Source organism: Anastrepha ludens, chromosome 2 (assembly GCF_028408465.1).
Source record: "Anastrepha ludens isolate Willacy chromosome 2, idAnaLude1.1, whole genome shotgun sequence".
NCBI lineage: Eukaryota > Metazoa > Arthropoda > Insecta > Diptera > Tephritidae > Anastrepha > Anastrepha ludens.
Genome location: NC_071498.1, coordinates 34,365,102 through 34,388,134, shown reverse-complemented (window position 1 = coordinate 34,388,134; position 23,033 = coordinate 34,365,102). Strand labels below are relative to the sequence as shown.

At 36.3% G+C, this 23,033-nt stretch overlaps 1 protein-coding gene and 1 pseudogene across 2 annotated transcripts in view; both read left to right on the top strand.

Moving 5' to 3' along the window:
* The window catches only part of LOC128868298 (extracellular sulfatase SULF-1 homolog), a 283,028-nt gene that overhangs the window by 204,692 nt on the left and 55,303 nt on the right, over window positions 1-23,033 (top strand). Inside the window, exon 5 of one of the 2 annotated variants that reach the window (XM_054110223.1) lies at window positions 20,705-20,812. The gene's annotated coding sequence lies outside the window, so the exon portion shown is untranslated. Of the gene's footprint in view, window positions 1-20,704; window positions 20,824-23,033 lie in introns of both variants that reach the window. The other variant, XM_054110233.1, reaches the window with a different exon arrangement.
* LOC128856150 (5S ribosomal RNA) lies at window positions 20,386-20,504 on the top strand (annotated as a pseudogene).

Genomic DNA, 23,033 nt, shown 5'->3' with positions numbered 1-23,033 from the left:
ATTTCATTCGGATTTCACATTAAATTCTCAAATTTCGTAAGAAATTACACTGTTCCAAAATCCACTCCAAAAAAATTCACAAACAATTTTTACATGTTGCACATACGTTTTTTCCTTATGGCATCCAAATCAGAAAGAAATATTGACACATTGTAACTCACACTGTCAATTTGACAGTTCAGTTCCGCCCCAAGCGTTAAAAAAGTAAGCGACATTATAGCTGGTTCAAAAGAACTCTGTACCCGTTGCCAGTGCCCCGAATTACAACCAAACTTTACGAAACCCATTTTCAATACTTACTTAACAATGTGCGTAAGTTTGGTTTAATTCGGTGCAAAGACACAGCGGGTCCACGTTTTGGCATATATTTCGAGACCCTAGTCATCAATAGGTATGAAAATTACCCCGTATTAAAGCACTTATCAACAGCTTTCATTTGATACCCATATTGTACATACACAACCAAAAGTTACCCGGGTCCACGTTTTGACCTATATCTCGAGACCCCAGTCACGGAGCGGCATGAAAAATACTCTGTACAAAAGCATTCACCAACAGCTTTCATTTGATACCCATATTGTACATACACGTCCGAAGGTTACCCGGGTCCACGTTTTGACCTATATCTCGAGACCCTATCCACCAATAGGTATTCAAACTATACGGAACTCATCTTCAATACCTACTTAACAATGTGTGTAAGTTTGGTTTAATTCGGTGCAAAGACACGGCGGGTCCACGTTTTGGCATATATTTCGAGACCCTAGTCATCAATAGGTATGGAAATTACCCCGTATTAAAGCACTTATCAACAGCTTTCATTTGATACCCATATTGTACATACACAACCAAAGGTTACCCGGGTCCACGTTTTGACCTATATCTCGAGACCCCAGTCACGGAGCGGCATGAAAAATACTCTGTACTAAAGCATTCACCAACAGCTTCAATTTGATATCCATATTGTACAAACACATTCTAGGCTCCACGTTTTGGTCTCTATCTCGAGACCCTAGTCACGGAGCGGCATGAAAAATACTCTGGACTAAAGCACTCACCAACAGCTTCCATTTGATACCCATATTGTACATACACATCCGAAGGTTACCCGGGTCCACGTTTTGACCTATATCTCGAGCCCTATTTCCAAAATAAGATATAATCCATGTTACTCGTGGATGATGTAGCTTTCGAATGGTGAAAGAATTTTTAAAATCGGTCCAGTAGTTTTTGAGCCTATTCATTACAACCAAACAAACAAACAAACAAAGTTTTCCTGTTTATAATATTAGTATAGATAAATACAACGAAGGTAGAGGTCTTAAAATACCGCTGAAGATGCTATGAAAGAATCCAAGCATTCACCCTCAATCATTACGAGACATCCTTTATTGGATAAATAAAATTTCAACCATGGAGAGGAAACAGAATGTAAACCGAGCGTGGCTAATTTACCTTATAGAATTTTAAATCAAATCTTCTTCTTCTTATTTGACGCGATAACAGCTTAAGCGATTTTGACCGAGTTTAAAAAACTCGAAACTCTATCAAATGCTTTAGAAAAGCTCGTGTAGACGCAGTCGACCTGCAATCCTTCAGCAAAAGTTGAAAAACTGTATACACCAAAGGCAGCTAGGTTGGAAACTGTAGATCTACCAGCGGGAAATCCATGCTGATTTAGCAAAATTTTACTTTTAGTAGCAAAGCACATTTTATCTTTTATAATTCTATCGCAAGCTCTGGGCACTTTCTGGGTACTTCTACCGATAGAAAGCGTCGAAATCGGTCTATAAATGCACACATCCCGCTTTTTGTCACACAATCGGGATAATAGTTGTGACTTTCTAATAGACGATGAAAACTCCAGAAGTTAAAGATTTATTAAAAAATTGTTTGAGCGGAATAACAATGACCGGAGAATTTTTAAGAAAATTACGTCCCAGTACGCGTTCAAATAGAGAGACGGGCAAAGATGGCTACACAGTATATCGACTAAGCTCACTCTCCTGATCACTTCGCCAGACTTACTTGTTTTTGGGACACAATCGTTTCGTTTTCACTACACAGAAAAATACTATACCAGTTTATTTAATGAAAGGTATAAAAACAAACCAAAAGTAGAGCTTAAGAGTTTCTTAGCCGCCTGCTGCCGTCGCTGCCACTTCTGTTGCCGCTATTGCTGCTACAAAAAAGGGCTTCGCATTGCGTAAAACGGAAGCCGGATTAGTTACACGATAAAATATCAGATGACGCTTATCTGTTGTTTAGATGTTTGCGGTCACGAGTGCAAAAATGGTAGCTACTGGGATCTGTTGAGGTACATATACATCCATATCTCAGACGTTTGCTGGGCGGCCTTGATCCGAAAGTGGCAGCATTTGCCATTCCTGTGGGCTAATATTGCTCTTATTTAGCCATATGTCTGCGGACATACGTAGGCACCATATGTATATTTATGTATATATGTATAGGTATATATGTTATGTATATATATATATGTACATATATAACGAAATCCGCGCTGGTATGAATATTCATATGTGTATGTATGTGAATAAATGTATTACTTTGGCAGTTATTTTTGTGGTTTAGCTCTTATTGCGTTGTTGTTGCGGTTACTTCATTGAAATTCTCACATTTCGGTCGCATCTCACTCCACCAATACCGCAAATGTTTCTGTATTTATCACCTTGTTTGCCAGCTTCTGATATCCATGCCTCAGCACCCATTTGCATTGGAATCTTTCCTAAAATCTAAACAAAAATCTATACATTCACACACACACATGCATAAATATCTGTGTATAATCTTTTGCTGAATAATTGAAATTGCTGCGCTACCTGTTAGGTGTGAGCTGTGCCTTTTGGTATTTGAAAAGCTGCAGATTATTTGCCCGGAATTTGCATTTACGGGTGAGCATCTGTGAAGCATTATTTTTGTTGTAGCCTTGATTATAGGGCAGCAAACAATGGCTTATTTTGAACTTTTGCAGTTTTCGAATAGTTTTTAGCACAAGTGCATCCAATTTGTTTTTGAATAACTTTATTACTTTAAAAATAATAATTTTGAGTGGTGAAATTCTTTACTTTGACCTAAACGCACTCCATTGCTTGTCCGTTTGTAGTTATACTGCTCGCAAGTGTGAAATATGACTGACGTACGACGCCATATGCAAAAATTATAAATCTTCCGATTGGTTGACTAATTTTGCGCCAACTTGCGTATAATAAAAGTATGTAAATAAGTTATTTTATATTTTATTCTTATTTAATTCATATGAAAGATTTATTCTTATAAGTTCAGTAATTAAGGTATTCGATCCACCAAAAAAACTTGTGTGTCAAAAAACAGTCCCATATGTATTTAAAAGTGAGTAAAGGAATTTAACCTAGCGGACACACAAGTCAAGTGGATTTGTGCGTAACTACCATCGGCGCCAGCTTTTTCTACCGGCAGCCGCCACTCGGCTAGTGATTTCTCGATACCTGGGGTTCGATTCTCGTTCTGTGTAAACGTGAAATAAAAAGTTTTTTCCCCGTTTTTATTACACTTTCGATTCGCGTTCCGTGAAAAAATGAAAAGAAATGTAAAAATATTGAATTGGGATATAAGTTCGTAGCGCTTTTCCCGAAGACTTTCTTTAAAAAAAACATATCAATTCATTATATTGTGTCAAATAATTAGGAGTAGTCAGAATTTTCAAAAAATTAATTTTTTGTTTTTTTTTTGCATTTTCTTAAAGTATAATATCTTAAAAATATTGTGTGAAAATTTGACAAAGGGCCCTCGGGCAGTGGAAGTAATTAAATAATTCGTGTAATTCTACATCAATCGATAGCAAAACTTTAAATGCCTTTTTCTCAAAGTAACATTTTTTTTAAACTTAAAAGCCGTTTGGTAGATTTCAATAAAATTTATACTGGTTTTGAAAAACATAAAAAACGCATGCCTGATCCAAAATTTTTTTTTTTCAAAAATTTCAATTTTTTTTAAACAATTAATTGTCGCTTTTTTTCTCTATCAGGCACAAGACTATCTTTTAATAAAACTAATTTCTCTTGTCCGATTGATTTTAGATGAATCTCCAAGGCCTAGTGATAATCACCACAAGGGGCGATCTTTTACAATTATTAATTTTTTTTTTAAATTTGGCTAAAGTCAAGTCGAAACACGATGTATTAATTTTTGTTTTATTTTTGTAAAATAATGCAATTGACTAAACTTTTCAAAAAAATTATTGAAAATCATCATTTTTTCGGGCCTTTCGCCGTTACGGTTTACAACCTCTTCCCATCTCTCGACCAATTTGTTGATGCCGTTCTGCCAAAAATCGTCAGGTCTGGTGTCAAAGAAGTTGTTGAGCCAATTTTTAAGTTCATATGAAAATTTTCTTTTCACTGACAATTTGTGTGTGGAAAAATAGAGGAGGCCTGTAGCAAGTGTGCAAGTGCGAGTGTAGTTGTGTGGCTACAAAATTCAATGTACCAGAAAAGTTCCAAAAAATTTTGTTTAAAAAATTGAAGAATTTCATGAAAATGTTTTCCTTAGCTTGCACAAAGTTTGAAACATAAATCCTAGTTTTTGGTAATTTTTGTAGAACTTGAACTATACTTTTACATAAGAGGTTAGGAGTAGTCAGAGGCCCGCAAAATGATGGTTTTGAATCATTTTTTGTGCTAGTCAATTGCATTATTTTACATAAATAAAAATATAACATTAATACAGAATTATCTAAAAAAACAAAAAAACAAAAAAAATAGTAATTAAAAAAGTTGTCGCTGTTTGTGTGGAGCCCGTTTCTCCAGAATCCCCTCGCGGTGATCATCACATGTCCTTCGAGATTCATCTAAAATCAATCGGACATTCTAAAATCAATCGGACATCTGATCGAACCTTTTTTTTTAAATTGACAATATGGCGGCCTCAGGAAATGTTTTTCAGATTTTCGAAAAAAAAAAAAAAAATTTTTTGAACAAAAAAAATCCTTGAATCTGGCACGAGTTTTTTGTGTTTTTCAAAAGCAGTATAAATTTTATTGAAATCTACCAAGCGGTTTTTAAGTTACAATGGTGACCACTTCAAAAAACATTTAATTTATTTAATTACTTACACTGCCCGATCGCCCTTTGTTAATTGTTGAATTACTCGTAAAGTATTTGCCGGATTCACTTCAAAATTTCAAACAATATTTTTAAGATATTATAAAGGGTGGTTAAGTCTCAAAGGCCGGTGTTGATTTTGAATAAAATACAATTTTTTTTTTAATTTATCTCATTTCTCTTTATTTTGATAATATTGGTATGGCTCAATTACGTGTAAAACAAAATATCGGCCAAATGGTCGCCGCGGCCTCGGCGGCACACCTCCATCCGATAGTCCAAATTTTCGATGACGCTGAGGCATAATTGAGGTTCTATGCCGTTAGTGTGCCGAATTATCTCATCCTTTAGCTCTTGAATTGTTGTTGGCTTATCGACGTACACCTTTCCTTTCAAATAACCTCAAAGAAAGAAGTCCAACGGTGTCAAATCACATGATCTTGGCGGCCAATTGACATCGCCGCGATAGCGAACACTATTCACAGTAACTGCCTGACCGGCCTCATTTTAGAAAAAATACGGCCCAATGATGCCGCCGGCCCATAAACCGCACCAAACAATCACTCCTTCAGGGTGAATTGGTTTTTCGGCAATCACTCTTGGATTATCATTCGCCCAAGTGCGGCATTTCTGCTTATTGACGAATTCACTGAGGTGAAAATGTGTCTCATCACTGAAGATGATTTTCTTCGAAAATTGGTTATTCACTGTTGCCATTTCCTGCCACCATTCGGACCATTGACGACGCTTGAAATGGTCAAGAGGCTTTAGTTCTTGAGTCAATTGCACCTTGTTAGCGTGTAAATGCAAGTCTTTATGCATAATGTTCATCAACGACAAGCGTTAGAGGTGCAATTGTTGGGCACGACGACGCGTTGAGGTGGACGGCTCTTCAACCACACTATAGCGAACAGCAGCAATATTTTCTGCTGTAGGAGCAGTACGAGCATGCACTGATGTTTTCACATCACATCTGTAGACCCGGTTTGCTCAAACTTTTGCACAATTTTTTAGATTGTACGCACATTTGGACGATTAAATTGACCGAAAAAATAATGAAGTGCGTGATATGCATTTTGATTTGAACGGGCGTTCACAAAAAGCCTGAATAACTTTAACGCGTTGCTCGATTATGTATCTTTCCATGGTTCAAATTGAGTTAGTCTGAAATTGAAAAATGTCAAATTAAATGCAGAAAAAATCTTCACGTTTAGGTGTGGTTTATATTCAATTTCTGCCCTGGAAATTTAACCACCCTCACTTTAAGAAAATATAAAAATCAAATGAAAAATCTGATTACCCCTAACCCCATAAGTCATTATCAGGTCAAAATCACGTCAGGTTGATCTCCTTGTCTTTGCGACTTGATTTTTAAGTTGTTAAATTAAGCTGACTTTCTTCAATTTTTTTATTCACATTTTATTCTAGCTTTTTGAATTGAATTAAACTTATTTTTCTGTATTTATTTGAAAAACTCTCATAGCTTTTGTGATATTTTCAAAAACAGCTTTTCAGGTTATTATAGTTACTAAATCACTATCAAAGGTAGACTTTTTCGGAACAGTTTACTTTTTACAGAAAGTTTAGTAAAATAAGACTGAAACTGTTGAAGTTATATACAAAAAGTTAAAATTTCATGTACCGGATTCTCAAAAGCTGCAGCCAACCTGCAAAACGTGCGAAACAATTAAAATTACCTCTGGCCAAAAAAAAAGTTCTAAACCAAAGCACAGTGTTATTAAATATTATTCAATTTCTGGAAAATATTTGAAAAAAGTTGCACAATTTTACTCTCCAATGGATTAAGTGAATCCACTAAATCAATTTTAAAAAGCTTAGAATGACGAATTACTGACAAATGACTGACAAAAGCCATGCACATACATTCCTCGGCAACTTTCTGCTTCAAATTGCCAAAAGTATAACAACAACAACAACAACAACAACAATAAAGTGAATTAAGTAAATGCCACATTAAAGCCAAGGTCATATAAAGTAATTCTTTCGGCTGGGTTTAGTGTGACGAGTGTAACAGTCAAAGCTTACAAATGCACATGTGCGTGCATATATATCTACATGCATATGTATATGTATGTGTATATGTATATGCCTGTACCCAAGTGTACTTATAATTCACTTAGCACTGAAAACATAAATTTTTACAAATTGTTTGTACTCCTGACTGGAAGCAGAAGCAGATAAGCGCGCGAGTGCTTGAAAGTTTTTTCTAATCAACTCTCATACCGATACGCGCACGCCATATTATTCGAATCGAAGTGAAATATAATGCATACATATGCGAAAATTCCGGCATTAAATTCGAATAATAAAGAAAAGAAAACCAGTGTCTGCTTGCCGTTCTTGTATTTATGAAATTTAGTTTAATATGCCAAGAGCAATTTTTTTGTTTTTTGCATATCGCGTAACACTTTTTTCTTTGCCAACTTTAATAATTTATGCTTGCATATTTTTTGATGAGTTTGCTATATCAATTTTTTTTTTCATTTGAGTTTATTAAGTGCAAAGATTTCGGGTAAATTTGCCCACTCCTCTCGGGAGCATAGGGCCTCGACACGACTCTTCCATCGTACACGGTTCTGTGCTGTTGTTTTTGCACCGTCACATGAGATTTCGGCATCTACTAGTTCACCATGGACCTTCTCCAAGTGTTGTTTGGTCGCCCGCGACATCTGCTCCCTTGCGGGTTCTAGTCCAGTGACATTCTCGTGTTGCTATCTGGTGGTTTTCTCCATGTGTGACCTATCCATCGCCACTTTCTGCGTTTGATTTGCCTAAGGATGGGTTCTTCGATCGTTAATCTCCACAGTGCGTCGTTACTGATGGTGTTTGGCCAGAATATTCTGCCGATGATGCGGAGGCATTCTTTGATGAAGGATTGTAGCCTCTGTATGATGGTGTTGGTGAACCGTATAACAATGCGGACTTCACGCATGCTGACATTTATTTGGTATAAGAAAATTAATTTCTAAAAAGTAAGGATCTGTGACACCTCCGGCATGCAAATCATATCCTCCTGTGACTCTTTTGGAGTGAACATCGCTCGGGCGTTTCCTCACATATGCTTTGATACTCCATTGAACACCCAAGGCTGAACTTTTTCCGTAAATTTTAGAAAGCTACCTGGAAGCACAAGTCGTAAGCTACAATAGAAATATGTTAAATTCACGTTCAAAGTCGAAAAAGTCTGACCAGACCCGGGTTTCCAATGGAGAGTTAAGAGAGAAGAGGGTGCCTGAATAGTTACTGCGCTCTGGAAACAATTTCTGAATTTTGAAATTTGCATGATTTGTATACCCAAATGCCTGCATGGTAATTCGGTAGAGTACGAAAAGTCTATAAATCAAATAAAAACACGCCAAGTACAAATACGAGTAAGCGTTTTTTCCATTTTCCATGACTTCCATGCGGGTTGACTGGGTCAACACTTTCTCTTTCCTGCTACATTTTTTTTTTTGCCAAACAGGACTGCGACCTCTGATGTCTATGATGGTCTATTGTGCTTGACTGTGAGCCAAAAATTGGAGACTTCTAATGAATTTAAGCACTTTTTCATACTTTTTGATCGATATCATCAATTGGTTTAGGTTTACACAACCTAAGCATGTACAGTGAACAAAACAGACACACGCTTGCTTCAACTAATCCTAGTTTCCTGAAATGATAACGAAGACTGCAATGTCACGAACACAGAGGCCAGTGAGAGCTCTTAAGTGCCCTCTATGTAGGCTCAGAAGCCTACTTGACGATCTTCTAGAAGAAAGGATAAATTGGTTTGCCTGTCTATGTTCTGTACTCTATATTCAGCGTCGTATGAATGCGTGTCTTTTCACTCGCTGAAAGGAAACCGCTCTGCGTCCGTAGAGGCCATCCAAAATGCTTGTACCAACATCTTGAATGGCATTCCGGTCATTAACCTGAAACACTATTTCAAAAAGCTTTTACAAAGATTGCGCAAAACAGTGTATCGAGGCTAGAGGGGACTATTTTGAATAAATAAACTCGAAGTTATCAGAACAAAGCTCCTGTCGATTTTACTTTAGCTCAGTCTTGTTTATTATGGACTTCACCTTGTAGATTTCTGTCTAATGCAGAAAAAATTATTGGAAAAAGTAACTGATTCCGAGTCGTTTCATTCCATATTCCAAAGAAATCTCCTAATTTAAGCGATATAAAAATAGCTCTGTATTATTATCAAAAGGTGGCAGAACGCACGATACTTCCACCTCAGATTTTTCGGATACAGGATTTTGATCGTAGTAAATCCATTGCGTTAGCGTCAGCCCAGAATACTCCACAACTGTTGTCGACCCTTATTAATTCTTTTAGTTTGTAATTCTTTAGTTTAATATCAAACAATTTTTCATTGCTGAAAAATATTCTCTCTCCTTCAATTCCGTTGAAGGTAACTGCTTTACTTTGTTTCCCGCATTACCCAACTGTGCTTGTGCTTGAAATAGCCTGGCTTCGATCCCATAAAAATATATTACTACAACAGTAGGTACGCTCTTGGGAATGATGAGCCGGCCAGTTAATATCTGCATTGAAAAAGCTTCTTATAGAAACGTATTTGCGGTGCGGAGGCAATGTGAGTTACAGACAACATCAAGACCACAAAAATCCGCAGAAGCATAGCCAAACGCCTTTCAAGGTTATATGCGTTAATCTATGTTTATTATCAACTTGCTTATTTACAGCTTAGCAAATGCCATTTTGACGTTTTAATTTTTTACGTTTTTTTTTCTTGCCTTTTTCTCATAATTTTTACTGTCAGTATGAAAACCCCAATTTTGCACTGTGCCCAAAATCACTAAAACGCATAAAAGTGCGACGTACTTATACGTATTTCTATACAGGTTTGTTGTTTCGACGTTGGCGTCATAATCCATTGGTTGTAAACACCAAAGCACGCGCACGCCATCGCATCCCACACATTTTGCCAAAGCGCAATTCACATACTCGCCGTCATTCAGCGGCTGCTTGGCATTTAGCTGACTTCAGTCAGGTGCGCCGCTCACCCGTTTAACCTCACTTCCGATCAGCACTCATTCAAAAACGCTGTTCAAGTTTGAACCGCATTACTGTGAGTGGTTTTAGCCAATTCTGCGTTTGTCACAATAAAACCAACCAGCTGACTCAGTCATTCACAAATGCACAAACCACAACGCAACGCGTCCACCAGCCGACACTCCATTCGCCGTACGAAGATTTATGGCATGCATTTTGGTAACACTTTGTAACCGTTTACTTTATTTAGGTAGTTCATTTAGGTTTCATTGCTTTGTATTACTTTTATTTTGATCAACGCACACATGTGTGTATGTGTGTGTGCATGTACAGTCCCTGCCTACTGAATCAAGACCGTGACTGATTTTAGAGTTTTGGTGTTTAGTAAGCAAAGATTTTGTTTAAAATTTAATCGACTAAAGAGGGATATGAAGCGTAAGAGTAGCGCAGGTAGAAACAGGTGATCCTGAAGATAAGGGAAGCAAAATAATATACAAATACAGCATAGCTTAGCTAAAAGTTAGTTCAATCGACGTTCTCGAGGAGTGAGTTTGTGTTAAAAAATTAAACGGAGTATGGAGAATTTTCTTCCATAAATTGTTTAAACCAATTTCGTAAAAGTAATTACAAAATTGTATTGAAAACAAAAACAATATTCTAAAGTCAGCAAAAGAATATTTTTCCGAAAAAAGTTTAAGCCAATTTCGTAAATGTAAGTCAATCAGCCAGCAAACGATTAATTTATTAGAAGGAAAGAAGCCCCGCTACAGAGAAGAAGTCGACATAGTGAACATTTTAAAAACTTCAGTCGAGTCGTGAATTTTATTTTTTTTTTTTTTATTATTATTTACATTGTAACTAGTTAATAAATTATAAACTAACGAACAATTTGGATTTAATTTTGTACAATACAACTAAATTTAAAAATACTCTGCATCAGGCTTGCAGGGAGATGGGCTACTGCGTGAGTTGGTGCGGTTTTTTTCGTTTCAGCCTTTCTTTCCATTTAACGGGGTCAATTAGGGCTGAGGCTTCGCTATTTACATGGTGGCGTAGTCTTTCCATATGAGACTTAGCGTTGATGTTGATCGAAGTGGCAACTGATTCGATGCCAAGGTCGCGTTCGATATCGGTGTTACGGACGTACCAAGGTGCATTAACAGCGCATCGTAGTACCTTATTTTGGAATCTTTGTATGGATTTTATGTTGGTTGAGCTTGAGCAGCCCCATAGCTGGATCCCATATGTCCAAATTGGTTTAAGCACCTGCTTATATAAAAGAATTTTATTGTATAGGGATAAGGCTGATTGGTTGCCCATAAGCCAGTACATATTTCTAAATCTGATATCTAACTCTTCTCTTTTCTTTTTAACGTGAGCATTCCATCTAAGCTTGGTATCTAGTGTCATACCTAAGTATTTGGCGGTGTTGTGATGCGGGATTTGTACGCCGTTTATATGTAGTGGCAGATATTTGATTTTCTTCTGTGTGAAGTCTAAATGAACCGATTTTGTTTCGTTTAGTTTTATGCGCCATTTAATGGTCCACTCGGAGATTTTATTTAGATAAATTTGAAGGTTTTTGATTGAGTCAATCTGAGTTTCTCCTACCGATAAGATGGCTGTGTCGTCAGCAAAAGTTGCTGTGGAGCAATTTATGTCAATAGGTAGATCACACGTAAAAAGAATATAAAGAATGGGCCCCAGCACGCTGCCCTGTGGGACGCCAGCTTTAATTTCCTTAAGTTCGGAATATGTGTCTTCGTATTTTATTCGGAAAAAACGATCGGATAAGTACGATTTTAGAACATTAAAATATTGTATTGGTAGAAGCGCATTTATTTTGTTGAGGAGCCCAATGTGGCAAACTTTGTCAAAGGCTTTAGACACGTCGAGAAAGACAGCAGAGCACACCTTTTTTTCCTCAAAGGCGTTTTCAATGATGCGAGTAATTCTGTGCACTTGATCGATGGTAGAATGTTTTGTGCGAAAACCAAATTGATGCACTGGTATTATATTTCTTTGCTTAATAATTATGTTGAGACGTTTGGCTAAAAGCTTTTCCATCAGTTTTGATATAATTGGTAGGAGTGAGATAGGCCGATAAGATGTGACATCATGCGCTGGCTTCCCTGGTTTATTAAACATAATTATTTCAGCAGTTTTCCAATATATTGAGATATGGTGCAATTTGAATGTGGCGTTCATTATTTCAGTAAACCTAGATATCGTGCATTGAGGAAGTTGTTTTAAAATTTCAGCAGTAATAAGATCATACCCAGGCGCTTTTTTTGATTTTAGTTTATTTATTTCACCAAGCAATTCGGAATCCGTAACAAGGGGAATTTCGGCATCAGTTCCATAGTTAAGTGGCTGCATAATAAAAAAAAAAAAAAAAAAAAAAATCGAGTCGTGAATACAAATTCCAGGGGTAGAATTCAAGAACGACCGCGAAAACTGTTAGTGCATTCGAACGACAACGCAAAAGATGATCCAAAAATAAGTTCGTTGTTAAAGTTCACTACTAGCGCCAGGATCAAATATCAATACCCTTTTATAAATATTTTATTCTATAGTCGTCCAGCAAAAAAGCGAAACTAATCAACAGTGCGCGTAAAAAATAGTACTACACACCCACTAATTCACTAATTCCTGACACCTGGAAAGTGGCCAATATAATCCCTTGTGACTTTCGAACAAGAAGATGGCGTAATCTTCAAATGTTTTTCCATTATTCAAATATTGATACTGAATTAACTGATGGGGTACCAACCAGGGAATGGTCTCGTTTCCGAATATCAATCTGATTATCGATGCGGAGAAAGCTGCTCATTTGCTCCGCTGCAAGTGGTGGAGGATATACGACCATTCTAAGCGAGAACTCCGCATTCTTTATTATTATTGGACTTTTCTAGAGAATTCGGTACTGTTTGTCATCAAATTCTGCTCCAGAAACTTAGCGCATACTTCAGACTCAGCAAAATTCGGCAAAAGAAGAAATACGACACAGAGAATATTTAAAAAAATGGCTAGTTCCACGCCCGCATTTGTGAGAATGCATGTAACTCCGACATAAATGTTATTGAGATCGGATAAAAACTACGCCTAGTTTTGATAAGTTAAGGGGTTATATACCGTTGACGAATTTTCCAGAATATTTTCTGGAAAAGCCTTTAAATTTATTGATCTAAAAATTTGTACACATATTATGTTATCTTTTAACTGTATTTTAAGACATAGTATTAGTAAAAATATTTATTTGAAAAGGAGCTACAGATGATCAAAGTGGTGGTTTCTCAAAAAACAAAATCAATTTTTAACTAAAATTTCGGCCTTAAATTGTTTATAAAAAAAAGATACTTATCGGTGAGATAAAATTTTTGTTTAACTATAAAAATATATATTTAAGAAGCTCGTGTAAAAATTTGAGATTAATCGGTTTAGCCGTTTTCGAGTAATGGTCGTCACTGACTCTGAAAACACCATTTTGAGAAAAACGCCTTTAAAGTCACTTCGCAAAGTAACTTCGAAAATATTTACCGTAACGATATTAAATTTTCTGTGTGCATTCTTAAATACATATGTATATGTACATTAAAAAAAATAATAAGAAACATTCTTGAAAATTCTAACTGTATATTAAGTCTAAATTTGTGTCCGTTCCTCTAATATTAAAAGCTATATCTTGCATTTCCTATTAATCTATTTGATTCTGAAGTGCAGCCCTAACTGGATTTCGCACTTCCTTACTTGTTTATCCTTAACTTTGAATGCTTCCTAAAAGCAGTGGAGGAAATGCACATTTTTTCCGCAGGATGAAGGGGAACACTCATTCACAATATACTCTGGGTCCGTGTAACTACTGTAGATAAAACAATTGGGTTTCCAGTCTTGAAATGTTTATAGGCTCATATAAGGTGTGACTATTAAAAAACGAAGCTTGTGATGCTATAGAAAAAGTACGAGTGCATCAAACTCCAGCGATCGTCAGATGCTTCGCCTGAAGATTTTTCTTTAAAATAGAGTTACCGCTCACTTCTGTAAGTAATTCTGTATTCATAGCCTTAATTTACATTAGAATTGTATTTTCGTGCTGCCGGAAAAATTGTGAGGTTTTCAGATTAGTGCTGCTTTTTTCGGCAAAGAAGTGACCTCCTTCCTACACTACTCTTCACTACTTTCCTTTCGTAGCAAAACTTAGTGTAATAAATTAGTGTATCCACCTCGGTAGTCTGGCGTAAGTGCACTAGCCTGCCACCCTAGAAGCATCCATCCTTACTCCCGCACAATAGTCAGCGCAATTTTGCATTGTAGCTGCTAAAATAAGCAAAAACAAAGAAAAACACACAGTTACACATTGCATCAGTGGTGCCAGCAAGAGGAAGCGGGCAACCGCGGTAATAGCGCAGACAGACCACGTTAGCGAAGTCCTCAACCATCTGTGTGATCCTTCTGGTAGAATAATGTGGCACACAGATGGCGCCCCAAGCAATAAGAAAGCGTTGATCCTAAGCAACGACATTACTTAGGACTGGTAGCGGCAGGCTAATCACCTACCCTGTCAGAAATCAAATAGATTAACGAAACCAAGGCAAGACAAGTATTTTCGAGGCCCTATGCTTCCGAGAGGAGTGAACAAGGAAAAAAAAATTATTCGCCTGAATTGTGCCAATGCAAGTCATGGGTTATATACTTCGACAAAGCGTCTACATCAGTTACAAAAGTATTCTAGCCAAGTAGGTCATCCCATTTTTTTCTTTTGTAAAGTGAAGTCTGCATTAAAGTGAAAAAGAATTTGGATTTATTAACGCTGTATAAAAAAGAAATCGGAGAGAGCAGACAGAGACAAGTTCACAGAGACAAGTTCACAGAACAGTTTTGAACAGCAGAATATTCGCATGGAGAGTTAGTGAAGGGATGCAAATTAATAGCGACAGCCAATATTATTCCGACCATTCACCACAGAATTCATCGGCACTTTAGTGCTACTTGGGGAGTGCCATGCTGGTACTTCAACCATTTCACCTAAGACTTTCGTAGATCTTACAATAAATGCATCGCTGAGTTCGAATGGCTACATTGTAATTTCGAAATTTGTAAAGTGGTGTCGCTGAGTTCATTCGTGGATGCCGTAAATGTTTCAAAATATTTGTTATGACGTATTTTGGTTGACGGAGAAAAGTTTCAAAATAAAATTCAGAAAGAATAACCACTTTTAATAAACCAATTTATACCAATGCGGGAGATTAGTAAAATATTAGTATTACATTTTTTAATACATTTAGTTAAATATGAATTGAGAAAAATCTTAAGGCCAAAACCAGTTTATGAATCTCTTTTATTGCCGACGCATTTGCTACATTTGAGAAGTCTTTTAGAACTTCAAGCACAACAATGCTGATTTATTCAATCGAAAACTTTTAAACAAATTTGTAATTTAAAATTTATGATGAGTTCCGTGACATGTTAGGGTTAAGGGCCATGACACAGCAGAATAAATCTGTAGAACAAATGTACAACCAACCTTGCCTTTCGTTTGCCACGTTCGAAAAACGACCTGAATGGGTTCATTTTAGCTTATATTTGAAATGATAAAGAGAAAACTTGTAATTTTCTCATTCAGATATAGAAAATTTAACCCATTAGGATGAAAACCCCATTTTCGAAATAACAACTCTCGGAACCAAATGTAGGCGGGTACGCATTGAACACACTCTCTTGAGCCACGAACACCTTCTGACAGAGAATTCCAAAAGCATATCCTAGACAAATACTGGTGTCGTCAAGACCAGAAGATCGATCAGCGGTATTTAAGAACATTAAATCGTCCGCACTACTTGACAAACCCTGTTTAGAAAATATTAACAATATATATATCTTTTTTAAAACAATAAAAAAATTAAAATCAAGAATTTTCCGTACAAAGTGGCATCCATTTCCAAAGGATTATAGGCATCTCCCAATAATAAATTAAATTCTGCCGCCGAGCTTCACTCAAAAATATTACAATATTACCGCAATTCAAATACAAATCATCTTATTCGCAAGAAGAAAAAAGAAACTATGTGCAAAAGAATGCTAAAAAATATTTTTTAAACTAAAATTTGTTTGTTTACTTTGTGTCGAAATATCAGAATTTGGCGTTTGAGTTTGGCGGCACTTGTTTAGAGTTCTTGTGGATTCTATGATAGCTTGGGCACCCTAAAGTAAATAAAGTTTTTGTTTATCGCACCATTACTCGATATAATGATACTGGTAGCATCGCGAAACGTCATGGATGTGGACTTGAGCGAAATTCCTGACGAAATGCCAGTCAAATGCTAAAGAATTGAAAGTGTTTGACCGTAGCATCCGCCGCATACTGAAAAATGATCTCAATGTCACGCCTTACAATATCCAAAAGGAGATAGTTCTCGAACCAAAACAGCAACAAGTCAGATTTGAGAGAGCGAAGGAGTTTCCTTGGCCGAAATCGGTCAATTTCCGTACATTATGTTTTCTGACGAGACCATTTTTCAAATTTAGCAATTCGTAAACTCCCAAAACGATAGGGTTTATTTGAACGACCGATCATACGAGAATTTGAGTCATCGATTGGCCACCAGGAGGCAGCACCCGCCACAGGTAATGGTTTGGGCCGCTGTAACCGCAGATGGGCGCTCTCCAATCGTTTTCATCGAGTCTGGCGTCAAGGTAAATAAAAAATATTATCGGGAAAGTATTCTGGATGTTGCTTTGAAGACGTGGGCAGACAAACATTTCGGTGGCAGAGCATGGACGTTTCAACAAGACTAGGCACCGTCTGACAAAGCTTCAGTGAACCAGGAATGACTAAAAAACAATTTTCCGAATTTCACGTCCACACAATGGCTCTCAAATTCACCAGACATGAATACGATGGGCCATTTTAGAGAGCAAGGTCCGAACTAAATGATTCACCGTCTCGAGGCGTTGAAAAAAGCCATTGTACGCGAGTTGGCCGAAATACCTGCAAGTCTCACGGCCAAGTTCCTGGAGCGCCTCAAGGCCATAGTCTAGGCAAAAGGTGGTCACATCGAGCAAAAGTAAATTTATTCTTAATTTTGTATTATTTTCACACATTTTTCATTTTGAATTGAATAAAAGTAATTTTCCAAACTACTTCGAGTGCCGGACCCTGTTGTACCTATCTTTATCTCTACCTTGGTCTGGTAATTTAAGAGATCTCATTCCCATTGTTGAACTCTATCGCAGAGAATTTGTAAGAAATCAGCTAAGATGTATGAAATAATTAAATAGTCTGAAAGAAATAAAAAAGGCATTAACAACATGCCACGCAGTTATGCAAAGCAGAGACAGACAAATAATATAAGTACATTTTATAAATTAGTACTAAATAATAGTTAACAAAATATTTCTAAGTGCTCACTCAACTGCTATGATTTTTATGTGCCGTTATGTTGAAGTTTTTCAGACTTTGCAGTGGGCATAATTCAGTGACAGAAACTGTATACTGATTGCTTGCTGTTTGTTGTTGTTGGGGCCGCCGCTTTTATTTGAAGGCGCCCGTCAATTACTTTGGCATAACGAAATTTGTTTAAATTCGACACTTTACGCTCTGAATTGCTGCATGCAGACAACTAAACTTTTGCCGGTGCTGTTTTAAAAGTTTTGCTCTTATTATTCTGCGCACATAATTCAACGTCAGCGACCGCTGCTGTTGTAGTCGTTGTCTGTTCTGTGCACTGATTTATTTCGCTTGCTCAGAATCAACAAATACCCAAACTATGCGCAGATGTATGTATGTATGTAAGAGCCGAATAGCGCCTCAAGGCCCGCCCGCCTGCGCCAACACTTCTTCTGTGCAACACTTCTTGACTGTGGAAATCATTTAAGTTTCGCGGCATTATTAATTCTAATAAAGTTGCCAATGGTGTCGGCGAGCGGCTATGGCGGCAGCACCTTTCAATTGCGACTACATTTGCGGTGTTGTGGCTGCCACTTTGTGTGCACAAATTTACATATGTTTTTATGCGGGAATTTTCGTAGTACTTAAGCTCGGCGACCAAGTCACCAGTTGAATGCGAATGTGTCGTAATTTGACGGATTAATAATAATTTTCTCTTTAATTGCTTTTGAGTTTATTTTGACATGTTTTGCAGCACCACAACTGGCAGCAGGCGATTGTTATTGTTGTTTTATTTGTTGTGCTGCTTTATTTATTTTTCTCATTGGGTGTACGGTGTTTTCTGCTATTTTAGATTTAGTGCGCGTAAAAAGATTTAGTGATCACGTCAAATAAATTGGCATTAGTTGTGCCTACAAGTCATAAAAGAACAAAAGCGAAATATTGCCACACATATCTACATAAATACTAATGCAAACCCTTTACAGTAAATCGGACTGTCTGCAGATGAGCCGGAACTAGTCCATTTCAAACAGCCGCACTCTCTCGCATTCTGCAGCCATTTCGGAACAACACTACGCGCACATTGCAATAATATAGTGGTTTTATTTTTTTATCAGCGAACGTAAGATATTTCATATTCGAACCATTACCATTACCTGTAATTTTCAAGGGTTGTTGGCTAATAATTCAATACCTGCATTCTCGTTGTCATTGGAAAGTTTCTTTAAAGTTGTTGTTAATAAGCAGTTTCATAACTCAGATTTATTACAGCAATTTATTGCTAGGAAACCCAACTAATGATATCATAAAAATTGATTCTGACTTGGCTACTTATTAAATTTTACTTGGTCTGTTCTGTGCAAAAAATTAGTATTTTTATTCCCATGTGATGATTTACGTTCGTGTTAGCTGAGCGAGCGAGAGAGCAGCACAGTAGAGGCGATCGCATGATGAAAAGAATAGAGAAGGCGTAGTCAATAACAGTCCGTTATTCGGCTCACACCGAATTCGACAGAATCAGCTGAGGGACTGACGTAGCAGGAGTAATGATACTCATCATACTTATTTGTATTTACAGGATGATAGATACCAGGCTTGCTCGTTAGGTATGGTGAAAAAAATGTTTGAGGGAAACTTTGGATTCTACGTCATTCGCTTTGTGCTTCACTAAGCTAAAGCTAAATTTTGTGAAACACAAAATGAATGACGTCGGCATATCTGTAAAATTCGCTCACAGCCGAATAATGGTCTTCAAAGTAGTACACCTCTAAAAATCTTTTCACCATGAGTTGAGGAGACGGTGCTGAGATAGTTTCCCCTCATTCTTCAGACACCTGTTGTTGAGAGGACTCGCAGCAATACCAAGTCTCACTGCTTAAAAATAAAATAGAAATCTACAAAAAATTCTTAAAAAATTCGAAAGCATCAGCTTTGTTAGCCGTAAAGAGGGAATCTCATTGGGCGAGAAACCACCTCGAGGGTCGCCTGACTAGCTAGCTCATTCACTCAGTAGTTTTTCGCAATATCGCAGTTACCAGGAACCCAAATGAGCTTCATATCATGCAGTAATCAAATGCGGTCGGAGGAGCAGCTAGGCATTCCCCGACTAAGTGAATATGTGTTGGAGATTTTTCTTTCATTTATATCTTAACAGTATAACAGTAACAGTATAACTCATGGTTGACAAAAATTATATAACCAAATTTCAAACTTCAATAAAAAAATTATAAAAATTGTACAATCCTTTCAACACAATTCCATGTTTTTTAATTGGTATGTAGTTGGTTGGTTGCTATGTAGTTTTATAGCCTATTAAGTTTTAGTGTATTGAATTGCAAGTTTCAAGTTGCTAAAAAAATGCTGCTAATTTTTTATGATTTTTTTATGATTGTGACTGTCTTGCTTATTTTCTTCATATAATAATAAACGAAATTTTATTTATGTGGAATACGTAATACCTTGAGGAGAAAATGGCAGATGGTTTTATCTGAAGAGCTTTTTCATGGCAGCAATGCAATGCAGGTGCAATATACAAACAGACAAGCAATGGTGGAGCACGTAGAAGTTAAAATAAAGATTTCCGTCACTCAAAATCATTTTGTATTACTTATTGTTTTTATTTATATTGAAAAATTAATTCATTTTTTGCCATCTTGTATATAAAGAATTCAATTAAAACTATGGTTGTAGTATCGCCAAGTCTAAAAAGCAATAATCTCTAAATTATACAAATCGTTATATTCTAAATATGGCATAATTTGTTCTTATTAAAATACTCGTTTCTTAAAATGAAATAGCTCCCCCTCCTTGGAGAGGTTTTAAAATATCTTAAAATATTTCCAAGGAAAAAACTGAGCCGAATTAGACTCAGTTGTCAACGGCCATACCACGCTGAAGACGTCGGTTATCGTCCGATCACCGAAATTAAGCGGCGTCGGGCGCGGTTAGTACTTAGATGGGGGACCGTTTGGGAACACCGAGTATTGTTGCCCCCTAACAATTTTTTTTTGTCTCAGTTACAAATTCACCAGAAAAGCACTAAATACAACAGTTTAGAACCAGCGGAATTCAATGCAGGGACATTTGGTAATACATTTGCACATTCAGATTTTTATTTTACTTTTGACCATTGTTGAGACATGGCCAGATGACAGTGATTGACTTTTATCCCTTTGCTCTTGTTTATTTACAGTTTGGAATTGTATTGCAAGTGGGCTCTGTGCGGAGAATTAAAAAAAAACGCGATAATTCATTGTGTATTTTGCAGACATACGTGAGGACAGCAGATGTTCTAGAAATTGTGAGTATTTTGTAAGTAAACAAATCTATATAAACGCCTGTACACCTGTGTTCGCACTAATAGCAACGCGAAATATTGCAAAGTTTCTACTATTTATTTTTTATTTAATTTTCTTTATTTTGTATAAACACAAAGTTTGTGCGACAAAATAAAAAAAAAAGTAAAGAAATTTTCATCAATATTTCAAATTTTGTATTAATTTTTAGAAAATTTTTAGAAAAAATTTGAGTAAAGTAAAATAGGGGCACGAAAAAAGACTGGTCCATTGTATTTAATCATTGCTTGCGTAAAACCAACTATAAATTAAAAAAAAATAAGTACTATGTATGTAAATTAATTGTGCTTGTTCTCATTATTAATTTGACGTATTTACATTTTGTAACTTCCACGTATTCGTCAAAATGTGTTCGGTTAAGTGCGAACTTGCGGAGAAAATTGTGCGCAAAAAAGCAAGAAAATGGTAATTTGACGCACATGCCACAGCAAAAACTTTAAATTGTCCGAAAAGTGCGGTAACTTAGGTGTTAAACCTTGTCGGTTGAGCAAAGGCCTGGAAGTGAAAGAAAAACAGCTTTTCTTGGTGAAAAACCGGTCCGTATGCGGAAGGTTATGTCGAAAAGTGCACGAAAGTTAAAGTTTACAAAAATATAAAAAGATTTTTGGATTCAATTGAAATGATAAACCAAATAAGAGTGCTAAAGCACGTGCGCGAAAATTATACAGTCAAGACATCCTGGTTATAGACGATGAAACATATGCCAGAGCAGGCTTTTAGCAGATTCAGGGCGCTGAGTTTAATACTGCAACAAAGAGAGGAGTAGCCTCAAGTGACTGTAAGCTAAAAATGTTGGACAACTTCCCTAAAAATATTTGATTTAGCAAGCCATCTGTCAGTGTGGTATGAAAAGCAAAACATTCATTGCCACGGGCACTAAATCAAAAAAACTACTTGAAGGAGTGTTTCCAAAAACATTTGTTGCTATTCATAAAACAACATAAAGATTCAGTTCTGTTTTGGCCTAATTTAGCATTGTATGAAAATGACGGGATAAATATTGTTCAAAAGGACCACAACTCATTATACAGTCCACAATTGCGATCCATTGGAAAATATAAAGCAAATGTTAAAAGAAAATTGCTAACAATGAAAAGAGAAACTAAAAATGAGCAGCAGCTTAAAATGAATTGGCAGAGAGCGGCAGATACCGTAACAAAACCTGATGTCCATCGCCTAGTGAGAGAAGTCAAATCTAAATTGCGCCATTTTGTTTACAACAAAGAGAGTAGATATGAGTTTTTTGTTTAGCATAGTACGCTTAATAAAGAAGAAAATAGAAAAAAAAATGTTTTAATCGCTTATATAAATTTGATGTTATAACGATTTTCGCTCGACCAATATTTTTCGTGTTCATTTTTCATTATGCCAGTTTGAAATAGCTCGAAATTTCTGCTGATTTTTGATATTATTTTTTGATTGACGGTGTTATGCATTTTCTTCCAAATGTGTGCTCAAAAGCTTTTGTATATGGATAAAATGCATGAGACCGCCAAACGTGCAACAAATAATATAGAAAAAAAAAATTAATTCAAATTTAAATATGAAAGAATGTATTTTAATTCCATTAAAATAGAGTTAAAAAACAACAAAAAAGTATGAAGAAAATTTTCAGATATGACTTCAGAACGTCTGCTAGAAAAGTTAAAATAAAATTTCAAAAGAGTTCCGAAATTTTCTGAAAATATGTCAAAAAATGTATCGAATTTAGAGTCTTTTTGGAACAATTTTTTAGACAACTTCAGACAACTAGACGCCTTTTTGCTCCTCTGCATAGAATAAAAAATCGCTTTTAGAGCTCTAAGGAATAGCTCATGACTTAATACCTTCGATAAAAGAAGATTTATTCCACATAAAAGAGTAGTTTAGGGTTAGACGGGATAGTTTCGTTCAATTCGCATTTTAATGTTTGTAGTGGTGCTGAAAACTGCACTTGTAGAGCTTTATCGTAGGGTTTCAGCACTAACTTATACATGAATGCCTCAGCATTATTTATTTTGGATTTTTAAAGCCGTCAGAAGAAAATGCAATTAAATTTACTAAATTTTGACAATGTTTCGATAGTTGACGCAAGTTTCCTCACATTCTTCTTTCCTTGACATGTTGACACGGCGGTATGACCACGTTATCGCATTTTTTATGAACCTTAAATTTATTGATAAATTA